Source organism: Rhinatrema bivittatum, chromosome 9 (genome assembly GCF_901001135.1).
Source record: "Rhinatrema bivittatum chromosome 9, aRhiBiv1.1, whole genome shotgun sequence".
NCBI classification, from domain to species: Eukaryota; Metazoa; Chordata; class Amphibia; order Gymnophiona; family Rhinatrematidae; genus Rhinatrema; species Rhinatrema bivittatum.
The window spans coordinates 90,670,483-90,678,667 of record NC_042623.1 but is presented as its reverse complement, the minus strand read 5'-3'; positions in this window follow the sequence as shown (position 1 = coordinate 90,678,667).

Sequence of the window (8,185 nt, the reverse complement as noted above, 5' to 3'; positions counted from 1 at the left end):
GTCACAGGGGCTACCGGTGCCATTGGTCGGCCCCTGTCACATGGTAGGAGCAATGGATGGCCGAATACCGAATGGGACAAATCCGTCCCTGCTACACATCCCTAGCGGTTATGAAAACCGTCACTGAGTTTACCAGCGTCGGTCTTCATAACCAGCAGCTGCGGCGGGGTCATGTTAGCATGACCTCCTAATTTGGGTATTGCATGTGCCCACCTTGCACTGGGCACCATGGGTGCTTACTTTTCAGTGCCAGCTTTCCGCGCTTTTTATTGCATTGGCCCCACTGTTAGTCATTTCTATTGTTAGTCTGTTCAATGATCCAAGTAGTTGTTCTCAGTTTTCAGCATGAACAGCTTTCTAAGCATCAATGGCTTTGTTTGGCTCATCATTTTTTGAATTTCTTTGGGTTTGAATGTGTAGCTTTTTCCATATAAGTTTGAAGCCCTCATGTATTGTTGTATCATGTTATTGCTGCCCCAAAACTACAGGATATTCATGGAAGGAGAATGCTCAAATGCCAGTTTACTCCTAAGACAGGTCTGGCACATTCCTTGCAAACATCACTGGGACAGATCTAATGTGGTTGGTCCTGGCAATATCTGAGGCAAGTCTTTCTCCTCCTTCATACTGTCCAGGCTAGATATCATCTGAGGGTATGGGTTGGGGATTTGTGGTGTGCAAATGAAGCCATTGCCTGCCTGTTCTGATTCATTTTTTCTCAGTGACAGCTATGGGGTCCATTGGCATATGTTCTGTGCATCCAGGAGTTGACGTTGCTCTCAGTAAAGTCATTGGATGTAGATAATATGCAGAGATGAGTATTTGTCTTGTTGGGAGTCATGCATTCATTTTGAAACCATTTGAAATGTGAGATTCCTTAACTGGGAGGCCCTTACCCTTCAACTTTCTATCCCTGATATATGTGTGTGGCAGAACAGGGTTCCAAGCTTTCTACAATACTGGCTCAATTTACCCCCACCCTTCTCAAAGGGCCCCACTCCTGCAGTGCCTCCCAGCCAGCCCAATTCACCTCTATCTACTAGACCAATAATCTCCTCCAGCCTCCATAGATAGGTCAGGCCTATAGGCCAGCTATTGAAAGGAATGTTACTGGTCTCTTGCTATAATGTTTCTACTTTGTGTTTTTATAAAACAGGTAACACACTTGCTCACCCCTGATGTATTGTCAATCTTGTATCCGTGATCTGTTTGAGATCAATGCTGACATCTGGACCCAATCTTTTAGCAAGCCATGGCTCCAGAGCAGAGCCGGTGCAAGAACATTTGGCACCCTAGGCAAAATTTTGGTCTTGCACATCCCTCCCCCCAACTTACCTATTGGAGGCAACTCTAGCACAGCGCTCCATCCTACAGTGGCAGTGGATCCGGTGCAACACTTTCTTTTTGAGTAATATTGGCTCTGGCACAGCATGGCTCTGATCTTCATGCTGGCAGCATTTTGCCACACCCAACATTTTGGCACTCTAGTCTAGGCAATCACTTACTTTGCCTAATGGAAGTACCAGCCCTGCTGCAGAAGTGCAAAGAGGTGAATTTTAAGATCCGCACATGTGCGCACGTTTGCCAGCATGCGCACATAGACACGGCGATTTTATAACATACGCACGTATATGCGCGCATACGTGCACCTATTATAAAATCTGCTATACATGTGTACATATGCATACGTCTTTATATTTACACATGCATATGTGAACATATGCCGCCTCATTCGCGTAAGTGGGGGGGATTTTAGTAGATATGCACACCCACACAATTACCTGTTTCCCCAGTTCACTCCAGTAAAAAAGAGGACTTCTAATCCTCCTAGCTAATTTTTCTCCCTTTTCTCCTATTAGCTCCAAACCTTAAAACCCTGCTGACTAGCCTAGATTTTGTTATTTTATTACTTATATGCTATCCATATAGAAGTAAAGTTACATGGTAGGGGACTCCGGCACATGCTTGTGCATATGAATGGTTACATGTAGACATCATGTTACAGACTCAGCCTGCCAAGATCCGGTCCATGCCCTGCCCATATTTTAACTTTTTGACTTGTGCACATACCAGGAGATACGTGTGGTGTGCACTGGGCCAAATCAAGTGCGTATCTCTCAGCTTTGATGCACATAGGTCTTTTAATATCTGCCAGAAAGTGAGTAGGACAGACAGAGCCACCTCCTGTCTTCTGAGGGCACAGATCTTTGCTATCTTTTCTTAGAGGTCCTATTTGATGTACTGATAGCAGTGTTGCACATGAGCTCTTGTGCTGGGGGTGACTCTGAGGCTGCTGACCTCAGATGCAATTTGTTTCCAGATGCAATCATGCTGCTAGAAATTTCATTGTGAAGTCAATGCTAAAAAGCATGCTGAAGTTCTCGAGGACAAGCTCCAGAATGTGGACCTTTTTCTTCTGAGTGATCTGATGACATGGTCAGGCTCCTGGTGTTGTAGTTTATAGGGCAGCCTGATCTTCCTCCTCTGACACAAATTCTTCCTCTTCAAAGTGCTTTACCTCAGGGCTTCCCAAACCTGTCTTGGGGACCCCACAGCCAGTTTGGATCTCATGATATCTACAATGAATAGTCATGAGACACATTTTCATATACTGACTCTCCATGATATGCAAATTTATCGCATGTATATTCATTGTGGATATCCTGAAAACCTGATTAGCTATGGGGTCCCCAGGAATGGGTTTGGGAAGCCTTGCTTTACCTCTTCAACAGACATCTTCTCCCTTTTCTTTCTCCCATCCATTCCTCCCCCTGGTGTGCTTTCCTGCATTCCTTCACCTGATGTGTAGGCCTGACCTCAGCTATATAATGTCTCTCCAGAATCCCTGTGACTTAACTGCTCTGGTTAAGCCCCAGCACTCCCTCCTCCCTCTCTGTCTCCATCCTTGCCTCTTTCTTGTAGAATATATTCTCACGTATCTTCCATGTCCATGCATTACATTGTCCTTTGGCCTCTTCCATGCTTCATTTTCTGTCCAACCACATTCCCTTGCTCTATTCTTTCAAGACCCAAACATATACAAAAGACAGATGGACAGATACATGCTGTCACTCTCTTATTCACCCTTTTACCCACAGACCTGCAGGCTGGGCAGAATGATGCTGCTAGAGTATTTACAGAGCTCAGATATTTGACCATTTCACCCCTGTATTACATCACTCCATTGTTTACATATAAATATATACATATATATATATATATATATATATATATATATATATATATATACACTAGAGAATCAGGTTTAAGACTGTGGCGTTAATACATCAAGCTTAGAATCAGGATACTTCAGTATGTGTAAATTCCCTGCTAAAGATTTACAGCTCTACAAGAGCCTTAAGGTCTGTTGGGTATAATCTTCTAGAGATACCATATATTCATCAGGTTTGGTTGGAGAAGGCTCAAGAAAGAACATTTTTTTATGACAGGCCCTCTGAGTTGGAATGAGCTTCTGAATAAAATACAGGTGATTGACAGGCTGACGCAATAAGGTGTGTCCAGCCTAGTGCATAGATTTACTTGCGGTTGAGCCTGTGTTTTGTGCACACAATAATAACGTCTGAAGCAGCAATGAGATTAGCGCATCTAAAACACGTGCCCTAACAAATGGGTATAAGATAGCACCCATTGCATTTAAATTCCATGTAAATGAAGACATAAGCTATTACCACCCGATGCAGGAAAGTGCGTCCAAAGGATGAGTGCTCAATACGCATTTTTTTACCCCAGAAAATTAACTACCATTCTGGAGGTGGAGGAAAGTTTACTTGCAGTCAAGGTCTCATGAGAAACATAAAAAATATGGTCCTCTGTGTTGTGATAAATGTGCCACTTGTAGAATAGGTTGTTTAGAGAGATTAGTATAAGATTTAGTTATTTACGGTTAAACAAAAACTAAAAAAATGTATATAGGGAATAGTGGAGTGGAGCATGTTGACACCTTAAAAAATCGTGAGTGCTTCCTTTCTTTTTGGTAAACAACAGGAATTACAGATATCCGTAACTTCATGTAAACAATGCACATTTGTTAGGAATGCACAATTTAGACATCCGTGCGCCCGATACAATAAACTTTTGAGCGCCAGAAGTGCACATTTCTTCCTAGCACTCTTTCATGCACCGCTTCAATTTCTTTCTCATTTGAATATTGCATCAGGGACAGAGGGGATGTAGAATCACATGTGTTAGGAAAACAGATGCTGTAAAAGGCAGATTTTAAAAGGGCTGTGAGTGCACCCATAATGAGAGAGAGAGAATCTTTATAGGGCTCAGTCTGATACTCTATATATGGACCATAGTAAGAGGGCACTTTGATTTGGGATGAGTTTTTGGGAGGTGGGTTGGGGTTAGGGGGTTGTTGTTACAGACACATTCAGAGGTATCCATTGTAAAATTGACATCAGTAAAGAATTTTAGACCTTATAAGTGATGAAAATTCTAAAAAGAGAGTTGATTTGTACACTGCAGTCTCTGCTAGCTGTATTGTACAACTCAACTCCTTTTCATCACTTATAAGGTCTAAAATTCTTTAATGAGGTCAATTTTAAAATGAATGCTTCTGAAAGTGTCTGTAACAACACCCCCCTAACCCCAGCCCACCTCCCGAAAACTCATCCCAAATGAAAGTGCCCCCTTACAATGGTCCATATATAGAGTTTCAGACTGAGCCCTATAAAGAGGCACTCTCTACCTCTCTTTCCAGAATGCCCTGCCCCTTTTCTACCTACTTTTTCAGGGCACACATACCTCAATGTATGCATGCCCTTCCCAGTTATTTAAAAATCACATAGCTCCCGCTCGGGCTACTTACGCATATAAGTAATCATTTTTGTGCGCGTAAGGCTTTTAAAATATACCTTTAAATGCATTGGCCTGTGAATGTTTCCCCCTATTTATGAAGCAGGTAAAAGCCCTTTTCTTTAAGCAGCTTATGGAGCTGAACAGTATGAATGTGTAAAACTTTCATTTTGATTGTCTGACAGGTTAGTTTTGTTAATGCAATGGTATAACATAGTCTCTACTGCTCAGTACATACTAAAGAGTTACTTGTTGTATGTTGAATTTATTTTTAGTCTGTATATAAAATAAGTGTATTTTTATTATGTATGTATAATTGTTACCTGTCGAGTGTTGGATTGAGCGAGATACAAATTCTTTTCAAATAAAATAAAATAGACAATAGGGATGTGCATTTGTTTGAAGTGACATAGACAATGCTTATGTTATTTCATGTTGATTTCAAAACAAAATGATTATTAAAACCCTGAAATTTTATGTTTTTCCTTCTCTCATTTTTAGTGCACACTATTTGGAATACTGCACACTATTTCTGAAACCTAAAATAATGAAAAAATTGAGAAAAATCTAGACATGGAAATTTGCCCTCAAATGACATGACACAAAAGGGTAGATTTTAATATATGCATGTGCACTTCCCGGCACACACACATATGGACGTGCCGATTTTATAACATGCACGCGCCTTATAAAATTGGCGGGCCAATAACACATGGCGCCGGATTTTGTAATCCAAGTGTACAAGGGGGTAGAATTATGCAAAATTTGCACGGCGACGCATCCTGGACTTCCCCAGTTCCCTCCCAGTCCGCTCCCAAGCTGAAGTAAGTTGCACACGCCGACAGCAGACCAGCGCACAAGGCTCTGAGACAGTGAACAATGGCGCTGTCCCTTCCCGTCCCCCCCGTCCCCCATTATAAGAACATAAGTGTTGTGTTTGTGGCATAGTGTGGACCCTTAGTTGCAATGGAGATGATTCCTCCCATGGGGAGGGGCCTCATGGGGAACCACAGCGATAGGTTAACCTCAAAGAGCAGACACTTAAGAACATAAGAACATAACATAAGAAAATGCCATACTGGGTCAGACCAAGGGTCCATCAAGCCCAGCATCCTGTTTCCAACAGTGGCCAATCCAGGCCATAAGAACCTGGCAAGTACCCAAAAACTAAGTCTATTCCATGTTACCTTTGCTAATGGCAGTGGCTATTCTCTAAGTGAACTTAACAGCAGGTAATGGACTTCTCCTCCAAGAACTTATCCAATCCTTTTCTAAACACAGCTATACTAACTGCACTAACCACATCCTCTGGCAACAAATTCCAGAATTTAATTGTGCGCTGAGTAAAAAAGAACTTTCTCCGATTAGTTTTAAATGTGCCCCATGCTAACTTCATGGCGTGCCCCCTAGTCTTTCTACTATCCGAAAGAGTAAATAACCGATTCACGTCTACCCGTTCTAGACCTCTCATGATTTTAAACATCTCTATCATATCCCCCCTCAGTCGTCTCTTCTCCAAGCTGAAAAGTCCTAACCTCTTTAGTCTTTCCTCAAAGGGGAATTGTTCCATTCCCCTTCGCAATTATATCTTTTTTGAGATGCGGCGACCAGAATTGTACACAGTATTCAAGGTGCGGTCTCACCATGGAGCGATACAGAGGCATTATGACATTTTCCGTTTTATTCACCATTCCCTTTCTAATAATTCCCAACATTCTGTTTCCTTTTTTGACTGCCGCAGCACACTGAACCGATGATTTCAATGTGTTATACATACACTATGACACCTAGATCTCTTTCTTGGGTTGTAGCACCTAATATGGAGCCCAACATTGTGCAATTATAGCATGGGTTATTTTTCCCTATATGCATCACCTTGCACTTATCCACATTAAATTTCATCTGCCATTTGGATGTCCAATTTTCCAGTCTCAGAAGGTCTTCCTGCAATTTATCACAATCTGCTTGTGATTTAACTACTCTGAACAATTTTGTGTCATCTGCAAATTTGATTATCTCACTTGTCATATTTCTTTCCAGATAAATATATTGAAAAGTAAGGGTCCCAATACAGATCCCTGAGGCACTCTACTGTCCACGCCCTTCCACTGAGAAAATTGTCCATTTAATCCTACTCTCTGTTTCCTGTCTTTTAGCCAGTTTGCAATCCACGAAAGGACATCGCCACCTATCCCATGACTTTTTACTTTTCCTAGAAGCCTCTCATGAGGAACTTTGTCAAACGCCTTCTGAAAATCCAAGTATACTATATCTACCAGTTCACCTTTATCCACATGTTTATTAACTCCTTCAAAAAAGTGAAGCAGATTTGTGAGGCAAGACTTGCCCTGGGTAAAGCCATGCTGACTTTGTTCCATTAAACCATGTCTTTCTATATGTTCTGTGATTTTGATGTTCAGAACACTTTCCACTATTTTTCCTGGCACTGAAGTCAGGCTAACCGGTCTGTAGTTTCCCGGATCACCCCTGGAGCCCTTTTTAAATATTGGGGTTACATTTGCTATCCTCCAGTCTTCAGGTACAATGGATGATTTTAATGATAAGTTACACATTTTTACTAATAGGTCTGAAATTTCATTTTTTAGTTCCTTCTGAACTCTGGGGTGTATACCATCTGGTCCAGGTGATTTACTACTCTTCAGTTTGTCAATCAGGCCTACCACATCTTCTAGGTTCACCGTAATTTGATTCATTCCATCTGAATCATTACCCATGAAAACCTTCTCCATTACGGGTACCTCCCCAACATCCTCTTCAGTAAATACCGAAGCAAAGAAATCATTTAATCTTTCCGCGATGGCCTTATCTTCTCTAAGTGCCCCTTTAACCCCTTGATCATCTAACGGTCCAACTGGGGGAAGATAGGAAGGAAAATGAAGATTAGTCTGGGTAGGCTTGTTGGAACAGCCATGATTTTAATTTCTTTTTAAATTTAATTGGGCAGGATTCTAGACGAAGCATCGTGGGCATGGAGTTCCAGCATGTGGGGCCTGCGATAGAGAGAGCTCATTCCCTAGTTGATGCGAGGTGTGCTGTTTTTAAGGAAGGGACTTGCAGAGTTCCTTTGTGAACTGTTCTCGAAGGACGATTCAATGAGACAGCGCTGAATGGTATATCCAGCCAGCGGGAATTATGAGAGAACAAAGATTTGTGTATGGTGGTTAGTGTTTTATAGAGGATTCGAGAGGGGATGGGGAGCCAATGTAGGTCTTTCAAGATAGGAGTGATGTGGTCAGTTTTCCGGGTATTGGTAATGATTCTGGCTGTTGCATTTTGCAACATTTGGAGCGGTTTTATCATCGTGTAAGGGAGTCCTAGGAATAGTGAATTTCAGTAATCGAGTTTG